This window comes from Xenopus laevis, chromosome 1L (assembly GCF_017654675.1).
Source record: "Xenopus laevis strain J_2021 chromosome 1L, Xenopus_laevis_v10.1, whole genome shotgun sequence".
In the NCBI taxonomy this organism is placed as follows: Eukaryota; Metazoa; Chordata; class Amphibia; order Anura; family Pipidae; genus Xenopus; species Xenopus laevis.
In genome coordinates, this window is record NC_054371.1 from 198,897,232 (window position 1) to 198,919,780 (window position 22,549).

The following is a 22,549-nucleotide window of genomic DNA, read 5'->3' on the forward strand; positions in this document are numbered from 1 at the left end:
GTAAAAGTATTTAAATTCAATAACGGAGAATCCACATAAGGTGTATTTGGGCAAGTGAAAAGTGAAGATTTCGCTAGAGTTACGAATCACATCGGGTGACACCACTTGAACCAAAGATACTGCACCATTTTTGGTATTTAACTCTTTTGTTGCCGCAGGCGCTGGTCTGAGAGAAAAAAAAAAAAAAAAACTTCTTTTCTACATTTGAACATTTGGGAACAGTTGGAGAGACTGTGAAAAGACCGGCTACACAAAAGAATCCAAAAGGACTCACTATTCCGCAAACACGTAACATTATATCTCAGTTCTTTGGTTGCTCTTAAGTATACAATCAGGTTTGTGTTTGTTTCTCCTGCTGAGTTGCAACAAGCACATTCTATGAGAATCCCATTGTCAAGTTGACTGTTTTTTTCATAAAGACAATAGGTCTATATGGATTATTAACCAGCCCCATTAGATGTCCCTCCCTTTCTATGGATTGGAAGGGAAAGGGCCGGTTTTAGGATCTATATACTGTAGAACAGTTCGCTGCTCCAGAACCTCCTGTAATCACCATCACCCCAATAACTAGATTCCATTCTAAGAAAAAGGAGATCCTCTGTGGTGCATGGTATTGGCTTGACATAATGAAATATCTCTATTTATTTCCACTAACCTCGGTTTTGCAGTTTGAACCCAAAAGCTATCTTTAGTACTCAATTCTGGTATATGACTCTTGAAAGAAAAAGTGACTAAGGATTTTTACTAAGATGAACATGATGGAATGGCTTCATTTCAAATGGCTCAGTACACAAGGTTATGAAACAAGAAGCTCTAAGCTTGAGTCAGATTAGAAATGGCAGGGGAACAATCTTCGTCAATACATCATTTCTGTAAAAGGAAAGAAGTGGAAGGATGCCCAAACCAATGATTTTTGTTAAATTGTTTCTGTATCTGCAAACTTTCATCTCATATGAGTTTGGTCTTTTATTCACCCTGTGCCATCAACTGAGGTTCTCCAGCTAAACCACGTCATTAGAGTACACCGTAAGGGTAGCAGAATGGTGAGATGACAAAAAGGACATTATTGTATTAGAGAAGGTCCAGAGAAGGGCAACTAAGCTGGTAAAAGGTATGGAAAATCTTAGCTATGAGGAAAGACTGGCCAAATTGGAGATGTTCACGCAGGAGAAGAGGTGCTTAAGGGGTGATACGATAACTGTGTATAAATATATAAGGGGATCATATAATAATCTCTCTAATGCTTTATTTACCAGTAGGTCTTTCCAGCTGACACAAGGTCACCCATTCCGATTAGAAGAAAAGAGGTTCTGCCTAAATATTTGGAAGGGGTTTTTTTATAGTGAGAGCTGTGAAGATGTGGAATTCTCTCCCTGAATCAGTTGTACAGGCTGATACATTAGATAGCTTTAAGAAGGGGTTGGATAGCTTTTTTAGCAAGTGAAGGAATACAGGGTTATGGGAGATAGCTCATAGTACAAGTTGGTCCAGGGACTAGTCCGATTGCCATTTTGGAGTAAGGAAGGAATTTTTTCTCCCTCTGAGGCAAATTGGAGAGGCTTCAGATGGTTTTTTTGTCTTCCTCTGGATCAACTGGCAGTTAGGCAGGTTAAAAAAAATTAAAAGGTTGAACTTGATGGACATGTGTCTTTTTTCAACCTAACTTACTATGTTACTATGTAAATATCTGCACAATTTAGTAATTATATATTTAATGGTTGTATGGCATTTCCTAGATCAGCACTAGTCACTAGTTACATTCTTGTAGTATTAGTAAGATAAATATTTTGCAGCAAATTCTTCTGTAAATTAGGGGGATGACAATGATGACAAAGGTAGGTACCACTGCCCTAAAAAATCAAATTGTGCTTATAATGCAAAGTAAACATTATTACAAAAATGTTTAAAACTCTTCCCTGTTGTATTTCAGATATTTAATATTCTAAATGTTTGGAGTATAAATAGGATTACAGTGATGTTGTCATATAAAGAAGTGACTTAACGTTGAGGTCCTTGAAGGCAAACAAATGCCCTGGATAGCCACATCAAGTCATTAGACTTCTGTCGGGAAGAGGCAGGACAAAGGGTTCACGGTCCATTGTTTGACTTATCTTCCCAGTGACAAATTGGGGGTCAGGTCATGGGAGTCTAGAGACATTTTAAACTTATTATGAGCACTGTAAGTAGGTGGGGACATGGTTACAAATGGGAAAACATACATTTTCCTCCTTTGTAATGGGCAGGGGCTGGGGATAGGTCAGTTGATATATAGCTTATGTATAGGGGTTTGCAGTCATTCATAATCCTGAGCATGTATGAGAGAATTGGAAAGGCCCCAACATCTCTGCCCAAGAAACATGGAAGAGGGAAGGGATGAAGCTTAGAGGCTTTTGGGAGGTGTAAGCTATCGGCAAGATTATTAAAGTTATGAATGAAAGATGAAATTCAGAGGAGCAGAAAAATTATGCCATGTATTTGTGCCATGCACAGTGTAGTACAGGGGTCCACACCCACTCCAGGCCCCTAACTTCACCCACCAACTTCAGGGCCACCCTTCGGCAGCCACCCTCAACCCACCTCCACCCCGCCACTACCAGTGCAAACCAGTGATTTTCTTCTATCAGTTGGGGCAGGGAGAAATCGGCAGGTGGGTCAGGCAGGTGGCAGTGGATCAGGCCTGGCAGGGCCCACAATAGCCGGGGCCCACTGTGTTTTTTCCCAGTGTCCCATTGGCCCAGTCCAACCCTGGCCATGCCAGATTTGTGAGCTGGAGATACACGTGTGAGTGCCTCGATGGGAGGTCTCTTATATGTTCCAGATTCCAGATTCATATCAGAAATGTGATGATATTGTCGGGATTCAGTAGTATACAGCCTCCTATAATTAACAGAGCACCCCAGTCTGTCACTCTGTGCTTTGTTGCCACGACTGTTATGCAATGCTTGTTATTAGCAAGATATTCGCTACTGAAGGAGGGAAGGGGTGTGCATAGAAATTGCTCATAAATTCAGAACTGTAAAGATCATTTAAAAAAAAAAGTATAGGCTTTGCAACTAAAAATAAACAAATAAAATATAATTTTGATTTTGTGATAATTTTAGTCTTTTACTTTACATTTTAATAATACCAGAACTCTTTATTGAATTTTATTGTTGCTCTACCACCAGGGCATTTATGAGATTATGAATGAGATGACAATGAGCTTGTCTTTCAAAAAGTTCTATAGCGACTCATGCAACTGGAATGAAATGTCAGTGGGCTTTTAATTAAATGCAGATCTTAAGCAACAAACAAGAGAAATCATTCTAAAGGGTAAATCATCATAGGCCATGGCATTCCCGTGACATGCAAAGTGCAAATGAAAACTCTTGAATACTAGAAAAGTCATTAGTGAGCTGCAGAGCACAGTGCTTAGAGTTTGGCCAAATTCTAGACTATAATGGCATATTCCATGAAGCAACTATAATCCATACCACTGATATGATATCTACTGATATGGATCACATATTTATACTGTGGTCATATACAGCTTGTGGAAAAGTAACTGAAACTTGGCAAGATGTCTTCATTTAGAAGTATTAAACCGTATGTAAAAATATATATATTTTTTCAATCTGGAGCTCCTTTAATTAAAAATACAAATGTGCCTTTGCTTGAGAAAGTTAAGTCAGAATTGTGCCAGTGATCTCAGATGTTTGATTTAAAACCTATAAAAAAAAAACAAGATTTTAAAATAAGATATGGTAACACTTTGTATTTTTTTGTACAGAGAGATTTTTTTACAATGCCGAAACTTGATTTGTTTAACAGATGGAATCACTGTTTAGCAGACCCCTTGTTTTATTTAGTTGATCAGTTCCACACAGGGCCGGAACTAGGGGTAGGCAGAAGAGGCACCTGCCTAGGGCGCAACGATGTTGGGGCGCCGGCAGGTGCCTATTCAAGATTCTTCTGCCTACCCCTAGTTCTGATTCAATCCCGTCTGCTTCTCTCGACTACTCCTGTTACTCTCCCCTCTGTCCCTCCACACTCCTCCCTTCTCCTCTGTCCCTCCCCTGTCCTTACGTTTCCCCTTTCTTGCCCTCCCTGATGTTATGGAGTGCCCACACATGCATGGGGGGCGAGGCTAGCAGACCGGGTTGCCTAGGGCGCCTGGTCGGCTTGGCCCAGCCCTGGTTCCACAATATTCACCTTAGTAGTAGCTAAGGGGAACATTGTAGAGCAGTAAATGTTGTTTGTTCTGCTGGACACAATAAAGCACAGGGGCTCCTGTTTTGAATGGCTTCTATGTGGGGGCCCTGAATTGTGTTATGCTCCATGTATGGGATCCGTTATCTATGACTATGAAGATTTTCATTTATCCAGGTCATGGTATATCTAGTATAGGTAAATCTAAAAACAACTGGACTTGCTGAGTAATCAATGAAGTCGTTTCACTACTCATCCGAGCAGCTTCTTCAGTTCAACTGACTGGTGTGGGAAATTCTCGGCATATAAACTCTTCCACTAATCCAATCACAATGGCACATTGTAACTCTTCAAAGAGGTGACATCTGAAGAAATTCACAGAGGTGTAGATTCTGTGTAGTTACTGTGATAGGATTATCTTGTGTTACTTGTGAGAGTTGCATGAATGGATGTGTGAAGTGTTCTGAATCCGCCGGGGTACAGATGTTAGAACAGCATTGTATGTAGCAGACAGGTGGTGTCGAAGGCCCCCGCCTCTGTTTAGGGATGGTTTCTCCACCTTGACATGAATCGCCTCTAGGTAGATCTAACAATTACTAGATAGATCCGTTATCTAGTAATCGTTATGTAGAAAGATGTGAATTACAGCAGGCCATCTTCCCTTTACTTTGTAATAATAAAACAGTAACTTGTACTTGATCTCAACTAAGATATAATTAATCCTTATTAGAGGCAAAGCAATCCTACTGGGTGTATTTACTGTTCAAATTATTTTTTTGTATGGTCTTTGGAATTCTGGTGTAACAGAAATAATCCATGGGAGGTTTTGACACAAACTATATGCTGTAGCCCCTGTGTTTAATTGCCAACACCGAAGAATCTAGGGTAATTCCTGTCCAGGCTTCTGAAAATTACAGAAGCCTTGCTCCCACTATGGGAGTCTGGACAGACTCTGTCTCATGCTGTCTTGGAGTGAGTTTTAGGAGAAGAGGACATTCTGTTCTTCTTGTTCTGGAAGACACTGGGATTTCTATTCCTTCATCTCTGGTTGTGAAAGGAATCCTTGCCTTGTCTGAAGAAACTGGTTTCTTCTCAGTCTGGATTAAATCTCAGACTGTGGTCTTCTAAAGGTCTCTCTGAAATGCTTTTTTTCTGTGGAAGGAAGGAGGATTTACCACCAGAAGATTTTTCTATACTTTCATCTAGAGACTTGCCAAATAATCTTCCACCTTCATACGGAGCTTGCATAAGGAATTTTTGAGGCTGTACCAGTTTACCAGCTCCTCCGCCATTATGCAGTATTAATGGCTGCTTCTAGAGAAAAGTCAGTCGCAACAGCAAGGTCTGCCAGAGATTCCTTCAGAGTTTGTCTTGAAGATTTAGAGTCAATAGCTTGATCCAGATCCACATGGTCAAAGCTTTGGCTACTGAAATTTGAGCTATTGAACGTCTGTAGAAGGCTCCCACTACTACAAAAAGGCATCTCAAATCTGTTTCCATTCTGTGATCCATTGGGTGCTTCAAGACTGAGACATCATCAATGGGTAAGGCTGTCCTTTTAGACAATCTAAATAGTGATGGGCGAATCTGTGGTGTCTCGCTTCGACTGAAAATTTGCAAATTTACAGAAACATTTGCGAAATGGCAAAAAATTTGCAAAACATGTTGAAGTCAATGGGTTTCAAAAAACGGGCAACCATTTGAGATGAGCGACAATTTTTAGATACGTGACTATTTTGTCCGAATGTCAATGGGTATTCGAATAATTTTGACGTGCGACAATCTTTTGCGCGCGGCTATTCTGACAAGCGAATCCATGCCTGATGAATTTATTTGCCCATCACTAGATCGAATCACTGGAGCATCTACAACTGCCAGTTTGTCCCACTTCTCTACCTGCTTCCTCAGGAAAAGGGCATAACTTAGAGAATTTCCTTGACAGACAAAAACTGGGAAAGACAGTCTTTACAGAACATTTTGTCTTTAAAGGCAGGCTGAAAGCAAGTAAGGCAGACTCTTAAAGGGATACTGTCATGGGATTTTTTTTCAAAATGCATCAATTAATAATTCTGCTCCAATGCAGAATTCTGCACTGAAATCCTGTCTCAAAAGAGCAAACAGATTTTCTTTAATTTTGAAATCTGACATGGGGCTAGACATGTTGTCAGTTTCCCAGCTGCCCCCAGTCAAGTGACTTGTGCTCTGATAAACGTCAGTCACTTTTTACTGCTGTTCTGCAAGTTGGAGTGATATCACCCCTCCCTTCCCGCCCCAGCAGCCCCTCAGCAGAACAATGGGAAGGTGACTGGTAGTTCTAAGAAAAGCACTCAATAGTAAAATCCAGGTCCCAATGTGACACATTCAGTTATATTTAGTAGGAGAAACAGCAGCCTGCCAGAAAGCAGTTCAATCCTAAAGTGCTGGTTCTTTCTGAAAGCACATGACCAGGTAAAATGACTTAAGATGGCTGCCTACACACCAATATTACAACTATAAAAAATACATTTGCTGGTTCAGGAATTACACTTTATATTGTAGAGTGAATTATTTGCAGTGTAAACAGTGTAATTTAGAAATAAAAACTACACCATAAAAATCATGACAGAATCCCTTTAAAGGAGAAGGAAAGTTGTTTAGCACTTGGGGGTGCTAAATGTTAGGCACCCCCCAAGTGGATGTATTGACTTACCTAAAACCCCGGGTCGGTGCTCCTATCAGCAGAAAACTGCACCGGCCCAGGGTTATACCAGTGAGGACCACGGATTGATCCTCTTTTGGCTTCTTTTTTTCTCGCGGCTGCGCATGCGCATTAGAGTAAAACGTTGAACTTTAACTAAAAAGCTGTTTTTTTCATTCTACTGCGCATGCGCCTGCCCCGGTTAAATTGAAGAAAAAAGAAGACGGAAGAGGATCGCTCCGTGGTGCTCGCTGGAATAACCCTGGGCCAGTGCAGTTTTCTGCTCATAGGAGCACCGACTCTGGGTTTCAGGTAAGTAAATACATTCACTTGGGGGACCTAATATTTGGCACCCCCAAGTGCTAAATGACTTTCCTTCTCCTTTAAAGACCCTGAAGGGATAGCAGAATCCTCTGGTGTCTGAGACATAATACAAAACAAGTAAAGCAGGCGCTGTAAATTATTGCCTCAAATATGCAAAATCTCTCACTTTTTTACCTCAATAAGGGTGGCAGAAAACCAGAGGGCAAAGTTATGCAAATGAAGCTAGTCTGTGGGGCTGCGGCGTTAGACTTGTTAGATTTACATTATAAATATAAATTAATGTGAATTCATTATCTAACAAATAGTGTAGTATGTGCTGAATAAATAAATGAATAATTAATGCCCATAAACAACCCAAATGTTTCTTAAATACAGCTTTGTAGATGAGCAATCAACATTCCTGCTGGTGCATATACACGCTTCCTATTAAACTCAGTCGGGTTTATGTAACTCCAGGGTGACTTCTGCTAGATGACACTTATTTTCTTGGCATACTGCTCTGTTTTCCCAGTGGTGTTCATGCATGAATGTAGCTGCACTGCACAAGGTTACTGTAGAGAACAACTTACATACCATACAGCTGTAGTTGTCTCACTTTTTCTAGTTCTACTGTCAGGATTTCCCTTAGCTCATTACATGTTACAAGGTTACAGCTATAGGAAAACATGTGTATCAATCATTTTGCCATAGTTATAAGAATATCTTGTACAGCAAATAAGTATTTGCCCCAAATGTCAGATTACATCCACAAATCTCTATTCTTCACTGCACAAGACACACATACCCCCAGGGCTGCTCAGACATTGCTCAGTGCCTAAGACATATGCAGAATAATCCTGCCTTCCTTCTGTATACAGCATGGCAGTGTAATTGTGCTCCTTCCTATAAGGGCCCTGTAATCCAAAATCATTTTAACCTTTGCATTTGATAATTCATGGCAGTTTCCGAAAATAGGGCTTGTAATTTAGACCTGATAGGAGTAAACTGAATGGAGACTTGTTTCAGGGAACAATAGCATGTTCAAACCAAAATCAAACCTGCAAGCAGTGACAGTAATTATCAAGAATCGAATGAGATTTTTTTTTATTTATTCTTTATTCTCTTTTGTGTTCCAAGAGAAATACTAAATATAAATATTTAAAATGATTCGTTTGTGTCAATTAGATTTTTTGGAACATTTTATTTTATTTTATATTTTTTAAGTCATCTGGACATTTGCAAACATAAACATAGTCTTTGCCCACCACACCATGATTTACATTGACTCAGTCTTAATTTCCAGGTATATATTCTGAGTAGCACTGGGAGTGCAAGGAGCAGAGCTGCATGTGAATAAAGATGGGATATTATACTGGCCGCCCCCTGTTTGTGCTGCTCCCTCTCCTGACTGCAGTCTGACTCATCAGTGTTTTTTTGCCTGCCCTTATTTTATATCTCGCTTCAATCTCTCTGAATTTTATTAGCAAACGTTGCACTATGCCCTGCTGTGCTTTCAAAGCCCAGGCTCCTATTCATTATCACAGGGTGTCCCAATATTTTGTCTTTCTTTCATTACCAAGCTTCTACTACACATTATCATTACATTAGGGTGGTCCAGCTTTGTGAACTACAACTCCCAGGATGCCCCAGCACCAAAATGTTGGCAGAGGTGTTACGTTGTGGTTCAGCTGCACTTGGAGGGTCACTGATACAGGTATGCGATCCGTTATCTGGAAACCCATTATACATCTCCAATTTTTATCCAAATAATACACATTTTTTTTAAAAATGTGTAATAATAAAACAGTAGCTTGTACTTGATCCAAACTAAGATATAATTAATCCTTACTGGACGCAAAATTAATCTATTTGGTTTATTTAATGTATGTACATGATTTTCTAGTAGACTTAAGGTATGGATTATGGAAAGATCCGTTATCTTGAAAAACCCAGGTCCCAAGCATTCTGGATAACAGGTCCCATACCTACTATATCACTGACAATTTGTGTTCCTCAGTTTGGGGGGTCCTACTTTTCCTGTTTAGCTTGGAACCTCTCCAGGCATGACATAATAAACAGCATAAAATGGAATCGCTGTCTCCCATAGACTCCATTTTATCCAAATAATCCAAATTTTTAAAAGTTATTTTCTCTGTAATAATATGACAGTACCTTGTACTTGATCCAAACTAAGATATAGTTAATCCTTATTGGAAGCAAAATCAGCCTATTGGGTTTATTTAATGTTTAAAAGATTTTCTAGTAGACGTAAGATATGAAGATCCAAATCACTGAAAGATCTGTCATCCATAATACCCCAGGTCCTGAGCATTCTGCATAATTTTTAAGCTTCTATGGTTGCATTTATTGAATCTTTTTAAGTTCTCTACACAGTGACATCTATGTTCAACATATAATGAGCTGGGATCCCACAAATGTCAAAGCCCAGTACTGATCATTCCTTTTGTAGATTCCTGCTCCGTATAGCATAGGAGAGTAAAGGCCCCCATACACAGGCCAATAAAAGCTGCCAACAGAGCAAGTCGGCAGTTTATTGGCCTGTGTGTGGGGCCATCCGATGGGCTTTCCTGATCGATATCTGTCCCAAAGTTAAAAGGTTAAAAAACCCCATCGGATAGTGGCCGCATCTCTGCGTGTATCCGACTCCCGTTCTCCTGCATTATGATCCGATCGTTGGGCCCTAGGGCCCACCATTGGATCAGCCGATATTGCCCACTTCAATGTGGGCATATCGGACAGAGATCCACTCGTTTGGCGACATCACCAAACAAGCGGATCTCTACGTCTATGGCCACCTTAAGCCTGTCTTGGGAGCATGGAGTTCCCAAGTTGCTGTGATGAATAGCGGAATTCTATCTCAATCATCTGGTTCCTGGGATATAAAACAGTGAAATCAAGTGGAGTGGAAAAATCAGCGCAACCTGCTTTCTTCTCCCAAGTCCAAGATAAAGCAAAAGAATCCAGGACACAAGTGCAGTTTTATTATATAGTTATCATGTTATGACAGTACTGCATGCTAAACTGGAAAGACAGCATTCGCTATGCAAATTAAATGCAGCCCAAATTACACGGAATGTTGTTTAGAATGATGCTCGCCTATGAAAACATGGTGGAGCATCAGATATAGTTAATTACAATTACAAGGAAGAAAATGACTGTGAAATGCTTTATCAGTAAAACTCCTCATACTGGCACTGGGTGGAGAAATTAAATAGACTGAATGATTGTGCATGCATTTTATTCACAAACAATCAAGATAAAGAGCTGAATTTATAATCTGAGATCGGCTAATTATAAGCATTGTTTTACCGACAGAATCCATCAATTTGAGAAAATAAATATGACCCCCTCCATTTCTTGGCTTTCAACTAATATAATGATGAAAACAGACAAATGGGAACTTCCAAAGTACTGACCTACCCACTAGCTATGGACTCACAAGCTGGTATCTCTCATTCTGCAGGGTTCTGTAACAAGAGCCTGGCACTGGCATTCCCATTGCGCTTTGCCCTGCTCTCATGTACTCATCTTATCAACTGTCTATGAAACAGCCAGACAAACAGACAGACCAACGTCAATGTTCTCATGAAATGCACAGAAAATCCTCATGCAAAGTCTCCTCCTCCAGACCCAAAGCCATATCTCTCCCAGGCCCAGACATTTTCCTTTCTTCCAAACATACTCGCCAGATGTTCATTTTTGCAAATGTTACAGATTAAGAGCTACTGAGGTCTATCGAGTGACAGGAAACCCATGAAACATTCTTGATGTCAACAGGGTGCATGGTATTTTCCATGTAGAGTTTGTATAGTAAATTATACATATTATACAAAGAAAACAAGACAGGCAGATAATTCAGTCTGAAATTCAAAATAAAAAGGAAAGAACAGGCCACAAACAAAGGCAAAATTATAAGTTCAGCTATGAAAAAAAACCACAAGCAAAAGGGAATGAGCCCAGTGCAGAACCAGAGGATAAGCAGGAACAACAGTATTCAGTAAAGTTTAGTTTTAGCAGCAGGGTCGGACTGGGGGGCCCGGGGCCCACCGGAGCTGCTGTTCAAAGGCCCCCTCCATCCCCCCTTTTTGCTCTTGCTGAGCCACTTGTGTGTTCAATGTTTTTGCCTCGATCACCGACAAAGGGAGGTCGCGGCAGGAAGAAGATGCGGCCCAGTCCGACCCTGTTTAGCAGATATAAACTAAGGGGGTTATTAACTAAACCTCAAATTTATCTTGTAGGGCTTTTTGGGGCAAAAACTTGAATTTTTTGGGGAAAAAAACTCGATGCTGCAAAAAGCCAGAATCTGAAAATTCCCCATCTTAGACCTGTCGAGATCATGTTTATGTCAGTGGGAAAGGCACCTATCTCAATTTGATATTATCGTGGTCTGCTCTGGGTTTAGTCTGAAAATCTGACTTTTTCAGGGTTTTTCGGCAAAAAATCAGAAACATCGAGCAATTTGGGAAAAAAGCCACAAGAATTTGTACTATTCAAGTTTTCACTCATTTTATCGAGTTTTTCACGATCCAATTAAATTAAATTTTTTTATTAATTGATAAGCTAAAATCGGGCATGAGAGTTTTGTTGTGTTTTTTTAAAATAAAATAATAATGACAATGACAAATTCGAATTTTAGTAAATAACTCCCTAAAATGTGTCGTTTCTTGCACACCACCAGTATGATATTGCCAACGGCCTCCAGGTAGCTGCTTGCTGCTGTACCATAAATAACAATGGCTTATGAACATGATCCCATCTGGACACGTATACTGTAGATATAGTTGTGTTTATTGTGGTGTCTCTGTGTCACAAAGGGGAAGATTCTGTTTACTGTGTCTTGAAGGAGGTTTTCCTTGCAATTTCATTGTTCTCTGAGGGATTACTTCTTCAGATGAGAAAAACCTGTGTATTCACCATAAAATGTTAAATATACACTCCATTCATGGTCACTTGGGTTTCCCACATAGGAATTTTCAGAATCTTAAGCTTGTATATCCTGAGATCTCAGATCTAATGTTTGACAAAGCCAATGGGATAATAAAATGTTTATTTCTACCAAGAAATGAAACAGCTGTTCCTCAATAAAAATAAAATGATGGTATGGGGGTATAATACTCCTGAATATAACCTTCCCAAATGAATTCATTCTTTTAGGCCGTAGATCATTGATGCAGAAGAAGTTTATGAGTCACCAGAATCAATATATTGACATACAGATAAACCACGGATTCATTTAGCGACTAATGACATATGCAGTGAAATGTTCAGCTCTGTGGGGTTTCTTTATTATTTATTATTACAGAACACTCATATGCCAAGCATCATCTCATTTGTTTCATACAATCGCCTGCTGTCTAAACCTGGCCATACACATACTGAGAAAATCATACATTTTTGTCATGTGTACATTGGCTGGACAGTCCTAAGCAATATCTATGTACTGTGGATATTGGTAGATTTGTTGATTGGGCAGATTTGAATGTCCCGAACAGGGTTCATTGGCAGATGAGGACGATAAGAGAAAATTGGGCCAGACATAAGGAACAAGACAGGTGGTCATATTGGTATAGGCAATTCTAAAGCAGGATTCGGACTTGGACACTGAGAGAAAAACCTGTTGGGCCCTGCTGACCCAGACCCACTTACTGCCTGTGACTGGGGGCCCAGAGGGTGTGGGGCCCCTGAGGTAGCAGCCCCTGTGTAAGGGGCCCGGACCCTTAAAGGGGAAGGAAACCTAGTCGGCGCAAACCCCCCACCCCCCCTCCCGTTTGTTGCCCACCCTCCCTCCCCCCCTGGCCTACCTGTCCTGCTGGGCAAATGCCCCTAACTTGTTACTTACCCTTCTGCGCAGGTCCAGTCCAGGGAGTTCACAGACGACATCTTCTTCCATGCGATCTTCTTCCTGCTTTGACCGGCGCATGCGCAGTAGGATCATTTCGCTGGTACGATCTACTGCGCATGCACGTGACTTTTGGTGCATGCGCAGTAGATCCGTACCGGCGAAATGATCCTACTGCGCATGCGCCAAAACGCCGTTCACAGCAGGAAGAAGATCGCGTGGAAGAAGATGTCGCCTGTGAACTCCCTGAACTGGACCTGCGCAGAAGGGTAAGTAACAAGTTAGGGGCATTTGCCCAGCGGGACGGGTAGACCAGGGGGGGGAGGGAGGGTGGGCAACAAACGGGAGGGGGGGTGTTGGGTTTGCGCCGACTAGGTTTCCTTCCCCTTTAAGTCCAACTTGAGCATTCATATTTTCAGCCCAACTTGGTGCAATCCACTAATACAGACACGTAAGTAGTGGCATGTGCAATTCCCTGCATTTGTGTTTGTCAAGTGGCACTAATGACAATTCAATTGGCACAAGTGTGTAACAGCTTGTATGGGTCGTGCGGCAAAAAAACAAACACGCATCAAAAAAATGTCGCAGATCAAAAACTTTTTGACGCCATACAAGAACTTAAATGTTTACATTTTTGGCGAAACAAAATGGGTCAAATTCGCCCATCCCTAATGAGGACAAAACTGCAATCTTCAGCACACGATACGCCTATTATCTGTTATCCTTGCAGTAGAGCATTGATGCTGTTCTAGGTCTTTGTGTCATGAAAGGGATGCCTGTACTTTATGCCTGTGCTGAGCAGCTCCTCATCTTCTGACCTTGTTATGCCATCTTTTGCATGCCAGTGATACTGCACATGCTCAATGTTCTCTAAACTGCTGTTGCACAGTTAGGGTAGGACTACACGGACGTTTTCGGCGCAATCCGACGCACTGCGACAAGAGGCATGCGATGGAAATAAGGTAAGAGATTGAAATGTCGGATGAAGTCGCAGCGTGGATTTGACGCGACACGACTTAAGCACATTATCATTATCAAGTATTTTTAGAGCACCAACATATTGCGCAGCGCTGATGGCCTGAAACCATGAAAACATTAGCAGAAAGTGAGGCTACATCTGCCATAGCAGTTGATTCTACACAGATGAGTATTAGTTAACTAGTAGGCAGAATTCACTTCTTAATACTGCCATGTAATATAATTAATAGGGATTAATTATATCTTACTTCAATGGATCAAGTATAAGGCACTGTTTTATTATTATGATGGAAAAGGAAATCATTTCTAAAAATGTGAATTATTTGGTTAAAATTGAGAGATGGCCTTCCTGTAATTCTGGATAATGGGTTTCTGGATAATGGATCGTATATATATATATATATATATATATATATTTATACACACACACATATATATATATATATACACACACACACACACACACATATATATATATATATATATATATATATATATATATATATATATATATATATATATATATATATATATATATATATATATATATATATATATATATATATATACACTCACAATTTGGAATAAAGCATTACCAGCACTTCCCTTAGTAAATCAAGTGATTTTATTTTTCACACATCACAGTGTATATATTCATTGTATATATATATATATATATATATATATATATATATATAATTTTTAAGAATTGGCACCCATGACAACTGCATACCCCGTCCACTATAAGTATAGGTTAATCTATGGGGTGAAGCACATGAGTGGTCATGATTGCAGCTAAGGGACAGGGTTACTATATTGCAGTGATACACAACGTAGGGATGACTGTGTACTGGGGTTAGGTTCAAGCTCTCTATCTCAGAAAAGACACCCCCGCTCCAGGTGTAACAGGTAATCCAATGAATCAAAGTAACTGAGAGAGAGCACGCCAGGCAGATTTACTGCTAAGCGGTTTATTGTTCACACAACATGTTTCGGGCTACTCGCCCTTTATCACTTGATAAAGGGCGAGTAGCCCGAAACATGTTGTGTGAACAATAAACCACTTAGCAGTAAATCTGCCTGGCGTGCTCTCTCTCAGTTACTTTGATTCATTATATTGCAGTGATCCCCAACCAGTAGCTCTTCAACCCCTTGGATGTTGCTCCAAGTGGCCTCAAAGCAGGTGCTAATTTTTTTAATTCATGGCTTGGAGACAAGTTTTGGTTGTATAAAAACTAGGTGTACTGCTAAACAGAGCCTCATTGTATGTTGGGGCTACCAAATGGCCAATCACAGCACTTATTTGGCCCCCCAAGAACATTTTTCATGCTTGTGTTGCTCTCCAATTCCTTTTACTTCTGAATGTTGCTCACAGGTTGAAAAGGTTGGGGATCCCTGCTATGTTGCAATTCAAGTCTTTCATTATGTGTGACTGACATCCAAAGTATGTGTTGCCATAGACTGATTTTTGCCTTCCAGGGCTGAAACTAGTTTTGCATCCAATTCATTGATATATGTAGGTGAATAAAGCAATATTTGCATCTATGGTTATTTATAAACACTCAGGATTTAGGTCACAATACCGTCTAAAACAGGGTCAGAATTATGGGTAGGCAGGGTCTCTGGTACATTATTCAAAAGAGCCATGATTTATTTAAATTTCTGCACCAATAGTCTGAAGTCCCCTGATTGACTTCTTGCCCATAAGGGGCCCAGTAGTAAGCAGAGCGTTCTCCTGGCTGTATGTGTGGGGAAAGAGGTAAATGGGGGACTTGGGGTTATAACAATGGGAGGACGGCAAAGGTGAGAAGCAAGGGGGGCACCCAGATGTTGAGAAACGATAGATTAAAGCTGGAAAAATACAGTGAGATTTTATGAATTGAATTTCTTTCAGTTGGTAAGTGCTTTGTCATTGTATCCAGGTCTGAAAGGAACATTCCAAGGTTACAGAACTGCACGGGACAATCGAGCTACAGCAGGGCAGGGTGAGACATGGAGGCATTTCATCTGCATTTAAGAGACTATTTTTCTTCCAGTAAAGCTGATTTAGCATTTTGCTTTATTATCATTGCTCATCTTCCAGCTGGAAGGATTTGAGAAGGCTGAAAGCCTCAGAAGCTCAGAGGATGACTTGCCAGGGACAGTTAATAGCACACATGCTTTCAGACGCACATACTTGTGGCTAAACACAAGCTCAATACCAAGATTAGCTCAGGGGTCTGGGCTGCAGGCAGTTCATACAATATTCATTCATATCAGGAATGCTCATGTGTTTTGCACCTAGAAAACCGTTTTCTTGGTTCCATTAATTATTTTAATTCAGTGGTGTAACTAGATATTACTGGGCCTCACAGCAGATTATTTTTTGGTTGACCAGTTTTACCAATATTTATTTTAATTGTATATGAATTAGGACCTCATGGGGCCCCCATTCCTCCTGCAGCTGCAGGGTCTGCTACCTCTTTAGTTGTGTTTTCATTGCTTTCAAATGTTTTAGTCCAGAGCTTTTCAACTGGATGCCCACGGGCCAGACACCTTCAAAAGTATTTTTATGCCTGTACCAGAGTGAGGTGCTACAGGCTGACCAGCTGGGCCTGATTATCCTCAGGGGTCTCATCAGTAGCCCTTTAAACCCAGGCTGGTCAGTCTCTCAGGGGCTCTCACTAAGTGGCAGATTCACTAAAGGGGAATTGTCGCCAGCAACCGATTCGCACACATCGCACCACTGCAAATTCGCTACCACTACGCTAAATCATAACAGAGAGAGGGAGCGTAGTAGAAGTTGAGTTAGAGAAAGCAACTTTAAAGGAACAAAAGGAAAGAAATGGTGTAAACTATGAAAGCGCAGTGTCACAAATGCCAGCAGGGCTGGATTTCTATAAGCGGTGCCCCCAGGCCCTGTGGGTTCTGGCAAATGCCAGAGGGGCTGCTATAAGGTCCCATAGAAAGTCAGTATTTAGTGGGCTGGTGGGGGATGTTTGGGCCTCTGTGTGGGCTGAGTGGGCCTCTATGTACCTGAAATGCCAGGGCTTATTTTAATTCTCAGTCCGGACCTGCATGCTGCCCTAGGCCCGGGCCTTTGTGGCCTCGCTACAAATCCGGGCCTGAACGCCAGCTGAGTATATATAAATATGTGTGTGTGTGTGTGTGTGTGTATATATATACATACTTAGTAAGCACACTGACCAACAATGGAGAAAGACAAGCAAAAATCCACATGGAGATGGACTATTATAGAACCAGAATCAGACAAAGATACTAAGTGCACACTTAGAAAATCAGAAACACAAGACATTTATGTTTTTACGTATGTGAACTTAACAAAGTCACTTTATTTTTTCCAATTATCTCTGCCTGGTTCTAGCATATCTCCATAGATTTTTGCATGGCTTTCTCCCTTCTGCTACAGGTTTGGTTGAAGGGTTACAATACAACCAGCCAAGTGTACTGCTGTTCTAATATCAGTTCCTTAGAGTATCACACTTCCAGGCATGTATCTCACACAATTAACACATGCCTGAATGTCTCGTTTCACCATGACCATTGGAATATATCATCATTGAATGGAAATCTTTATATACATACAGTGAACAAAGCAATCTAACTCTGCATACATAAACAGGAATAGTAAATATCTACTATTCTACTTTAGGGGTCTATTAATGTCTACTAACGTCTGTACTAAGTGTAGTATAGTCTCTGTCTTTACACTGTGCATATTGAAGTAGGGATTGAGTTTACAGTCATGGCACAGTGCTTTTACTTCTCCCTGAGGCCCCGCAGTCTCAGCTGACCGCCTGCTCACAATAAATCTTTAGTTCTCGAATGTTTACTTGTATATGAATACCCTTTACTGCGATGGCACTTTATAGAGAACGAGAATTCATATCAATGTCAGTTTGTTATATTTTTCTGGCTGTCAGAACTGAATTGTGCTCAGATCAACAACGGGCAAGGGTGACTTCTTATTGACAGCGCCGCCGAGTGAACATTTATGCAGTGATGTCAGAAGACAAGTCATAAACTGTAACTGTAAATCAGAAACGTGTAACTTGGCAAGCTGAAGCCTCATCACAAGTAGACAAGACTGACATATGGAGAAAATCTAAACAGAGACCATCTTATGGTCATGATTATTTTAACCAGCAAAAAGCCTTCCCTGGCTCTTAACTGTGTAATATAAATATAAATAAATAAAGACTCAAAAAGCACATGGACATAGACATGCATCTATATTTTAGAGGGATTAAAACCACCTACTACTTTTGCTATAATAATATAATAAGGCCTAATTAATATTTTATTCCTAATATTCAAAATTGTCCTTGGTGGAGGGGGTCTGTTATTAAAGTACAATGCCCAAAAATAACTAAAGGCTGCAGACAGGGCATTTCTGATCTAAAATGGATGTAAACTACAATCCAATGAGGAATCTGTGCAGCACAATAACGTTTCTCTGCTTATATCCCCACAAAGAGACATCTGTGAAGTTTGCTATCCCTCTGCTACAAAGAAATAAACCACAATACACAACTTTAATCCATTTCATAAACAAAACTACATTCATTGGTTTGATTTCAGTCCACTCTTGCTATATCTGAGAAGTGCTTTCATATAAATCAGTAGCTTTAGCTAAGAGTCCAGTATAAATAATATTTTGCCTTGCACTTGAAGACGTAAATATGCAGAGACCTGCCTTTTTAGAGCAGACTCCAAATTTTGTCAGAAATATTATTGAAGAACTTGATGCTCCAGACAATGGGATGCAGGTCATTGATAAGCAAGCAGTGCCCTGTTATTGCTTTCTTTCCTTTGGTGGCTGCTGTTCTGGGTGATTTTCATTATTGCTGTAATTTCCTGTTCATAAATCCCAAGCAGAACACAAGAGCATCCAACAATGCATACACTATACCAAAAGTACACTACACAAAAAGAGAAAGTACAGCCTACCCCCGTGTGAAAGTGCTCATTACTTCTGAGCTTCTGGTTATAGATAAGGTCTATGCTAAAAAATGTTAATTTGTCATGGTTTCAGCTTTCATCTTGCTGTTACTGTGCTTAACACTGGTCAGATCTGTAGGACATATGCACTTAACCTTTGGGTTAACTGGGGAGCTACCAACAGGAAGAATTAATTTTAGTTCGTATAAAGATGATATGCTAATGGAATCATAGGTCACCTCTATGCAAACAACATTTTGGACACTTGCTTCTTAACCTTTTTTTTGTTTTGGCTCCTAGTGTATCCCATGTTTATGCAGAATATACATTTCACTGGAGTACTCCTCTAGAAAGAGATAGGATGGAACCTATTGCTAGAAGGATGGGACCTATAGCATGTACCTGAAACAGTGGATTAGTTGCTATATAAATCTAGTTTTTGAGTGATCTATTTGACCCTCAAATCAGGTGGTTTTGTTAGGTGCAGGCAGATAGCTTTTAGTTAGGAAATCATAATGTCCAACTGCAAGTCTAGACCTGTGAATGTTTCTCTAGGCAGAGAGTTTAGAAACCTGAACTTCTTAAGCTCCAAATATGAAAGAGGGAGATGATAATATGCTCAGGTCAGTGCCTGGTCACCTAGATGGCTCATACAATAATGGCACATGGGTGTTTGAGATCACAATGGTCTTCTCAGGAAGAACCATCAGTTGTTGACGTAACAGAAGATCAAAAGAAAACTGGGCAAATAAGATAAAAGTCAGCTGTAAATATATTTTATTTAATAGTGCCTATTAAGTCCCTTTTTTTTATTCCGAAGGTGAGCATACCATTTATATCAAATAAAATAAGCATGCTCAAGATAGACCAGCCAGCTTTGAGAGGCTCTTCACTGCAGCTGCAGTAATGGTGTGCTATAAAAGTTGTTGTCCAGGAGCCAGATTACTTGATGGTACTTGTCAAGAGACCAGACAATGACTCAACAATTTAGAGCACAAGATCTTCAATGCTGAGCTGTACTAAGATAGCTGAGTCACTGAGGCACCTGCAAATGTGGAACATCATCCTGCTGCTAAGCTTGATACTTTTGTATAGGGCCAACTGCACAAACCCATATGTGTAATTTGGTTGAAAAAAGAAAAAAAGCCCTTCAAGTTCAACCCTTCCAATATATATAATTTTTAGACAAACAAGCTGAAATGCCGCTCCTCACCTTTCTTATTGGGTGCACGTGGGCAAGGCTTTATTCACATACTATACAAGGTAGCCCCAGCACTCTCAATATATAACCCCCTGAAAAAATATTCTCGCACAACTGAACTGTAGCTTTCTTAAAAAAGACACTTAGTTACAAGTTTGTACAAAGCACTCATAAACTGACGAGCCCCTTCAGGGCAGTGTCCATGCATCAGTCCTATCCTAAGTGAAAAAAAATAAAGTGTTACCTTTTGGAAGAGACAGACCATATCTACTTTTCTCTTTATTTAGCATGATCTCTTCCAAAGACACCATTAGGCGGGGGTTGGGAGAGCGAGCATTTAAGGAGAGAGCCACCTCCCCAAAAAAAAACCTCCGAATGGTGTCTTTGGAAGAGATCATGCTAAATAAAGAGAAAAGTAGGTATGATCTTTCTCCCCCCCAAAGGTAACACTTTATTTTTTTCACTTAGGATAGGACTGACGCATTGACACTGCCTTGAAGGGGCGTTGGATCCTTGTATGAACCTGGAATAAAAGCATATTCCATGTACCGGAGTGCCGTCCTTCTTTTTTGATGTCTATGTGAGTTTCAGCAGTGGGGACACTGCGGACAGAGCACCCGATTGGAGCAGCAAATAGGGAATGTGAACTTGGAGCGGTCCCCCCTTGTGAAGTCACTGAGTGACAATGCCTAGAGTTACACAGCTTGTTATTCAAAAAAATCCCCACATTCTTCTCAATGAAGAAGGCACCCAACACACTACCATATAGTGTATAATTCACATTTAAGTTCTTTCTACTAAAGTTCATCAACACTGAACAGTCATACTGAAACGAACAGCTGAAATACAGTGTATACAGCACATATCAGGTATTGTTAACCTTTGTGTCAGAACCCAAAATTGGATTTCCATGCTGTTTAGGGTGGGTCTCCATGGACTCTTATACAGAGTGAAAGTTCTCCAGTGTGATAGAAAATAAAAATCTGACTGTCTGTTTAAAGATGACACAAGTACATGTCTCTTTGAACTCACAACAGTCCTGACAGTTTTTCAACTGGTAAATAAGGGGATTGATCAAATTGATAGGTTCAAATCACTTTCCCTGACACCATATGAAAATAATTGTTGATTGTATTCTGTATAATAATCAATACATTATGATAGATAACTTTGAGTTATGGCAGAGATTGACAGAATTACTGTATGTCGTGTATATTGCTTCATGCTGATGTCTATATTGTTTGAGTCAAGATAAGCATTTATTCTGGGAAGTAATTATATTCTTTCGAGCCCTCATCTAACTGATCAATACAAAAGCAGAAATGAACATACTTCTCGGTCTAAATAAATCTGAAATTTTTCTCCAGTTTCACCACTGGAATATAAATTAAAGTAAATTGTGGTTAAAAGGTAAAATTCTAGTTTATCTTTTAGGACCTTATAGAGGGAACTGTGTTAACTGTCTGTTTAATTTGATGATAATGGTGAGAAAACACATTCCATAACTAAAACAAATAGTATAAATCCATAACTGGATTAGATACAGTAAGAATGATATAATTGTGCAAACAATACAAGTTTACTAACAAAGAGCTCCAGATTAAAAGCCTTCAATTCTCTAAGTGCAATTGCCAGAGGTTCAAGCAGCAATAAATCCCATCTGGTCCCTGTCAATTATTTTAGGCGGTGACTGTGCAGCTGTTCTGTTGTCAGCTTACTAGAGATCTTTATATCCTGATACTGTGAAAACATTGATCTATAAGACTCTAAATTGTTTGGATCTTTTCCAGAATTCCACTTGATTAAAATGAGGTTAAAGGTTTCTTGTAGTTTCCAAGCATTATGGTCCTAGAATTTAACTAGCATAAGGATTTTCAGAATAAAATGTCATTAATATGGGCCAGCTTGCTTGTTTGTCTGAGCAGAATCACTGCCTTTACTGATGACGAATAAATGACCTCCAGTGGGACATAACTAAATATATCTCACAGAACCTATAAGAGTCACGGCCATGCAGTTATCTCATTTCAAAGAGCAAGATGCTCTGTTATCTTGGCATTGGGCAATAGATATTTTGCGACATACCAGGTGGTTTACCCCGTATGGAATGACTTGGCAACCCCCTACATCATATGCAGTAAATGTAGTAATTAATGTTTGAGTGCCAATGTCAGTATGAGGGGGGAAATGGATGGCATGGAAGTTCTCCTTTAGATGTCATCTTGGATGCAGCCATCTCACTGCAGTTTCCACTTGGTAATGCAATTATAGCAGGAAATGCTGTGAGAGTTCCTTGCCATATTGTTCACATAGTCCTCTATATTGCCTCACATCAGTATCTTTTTTTTCTTCCTTTGTTCTTTTCTTAAGAGGAAAGTGGTGATGGTCTACAACACCCTGA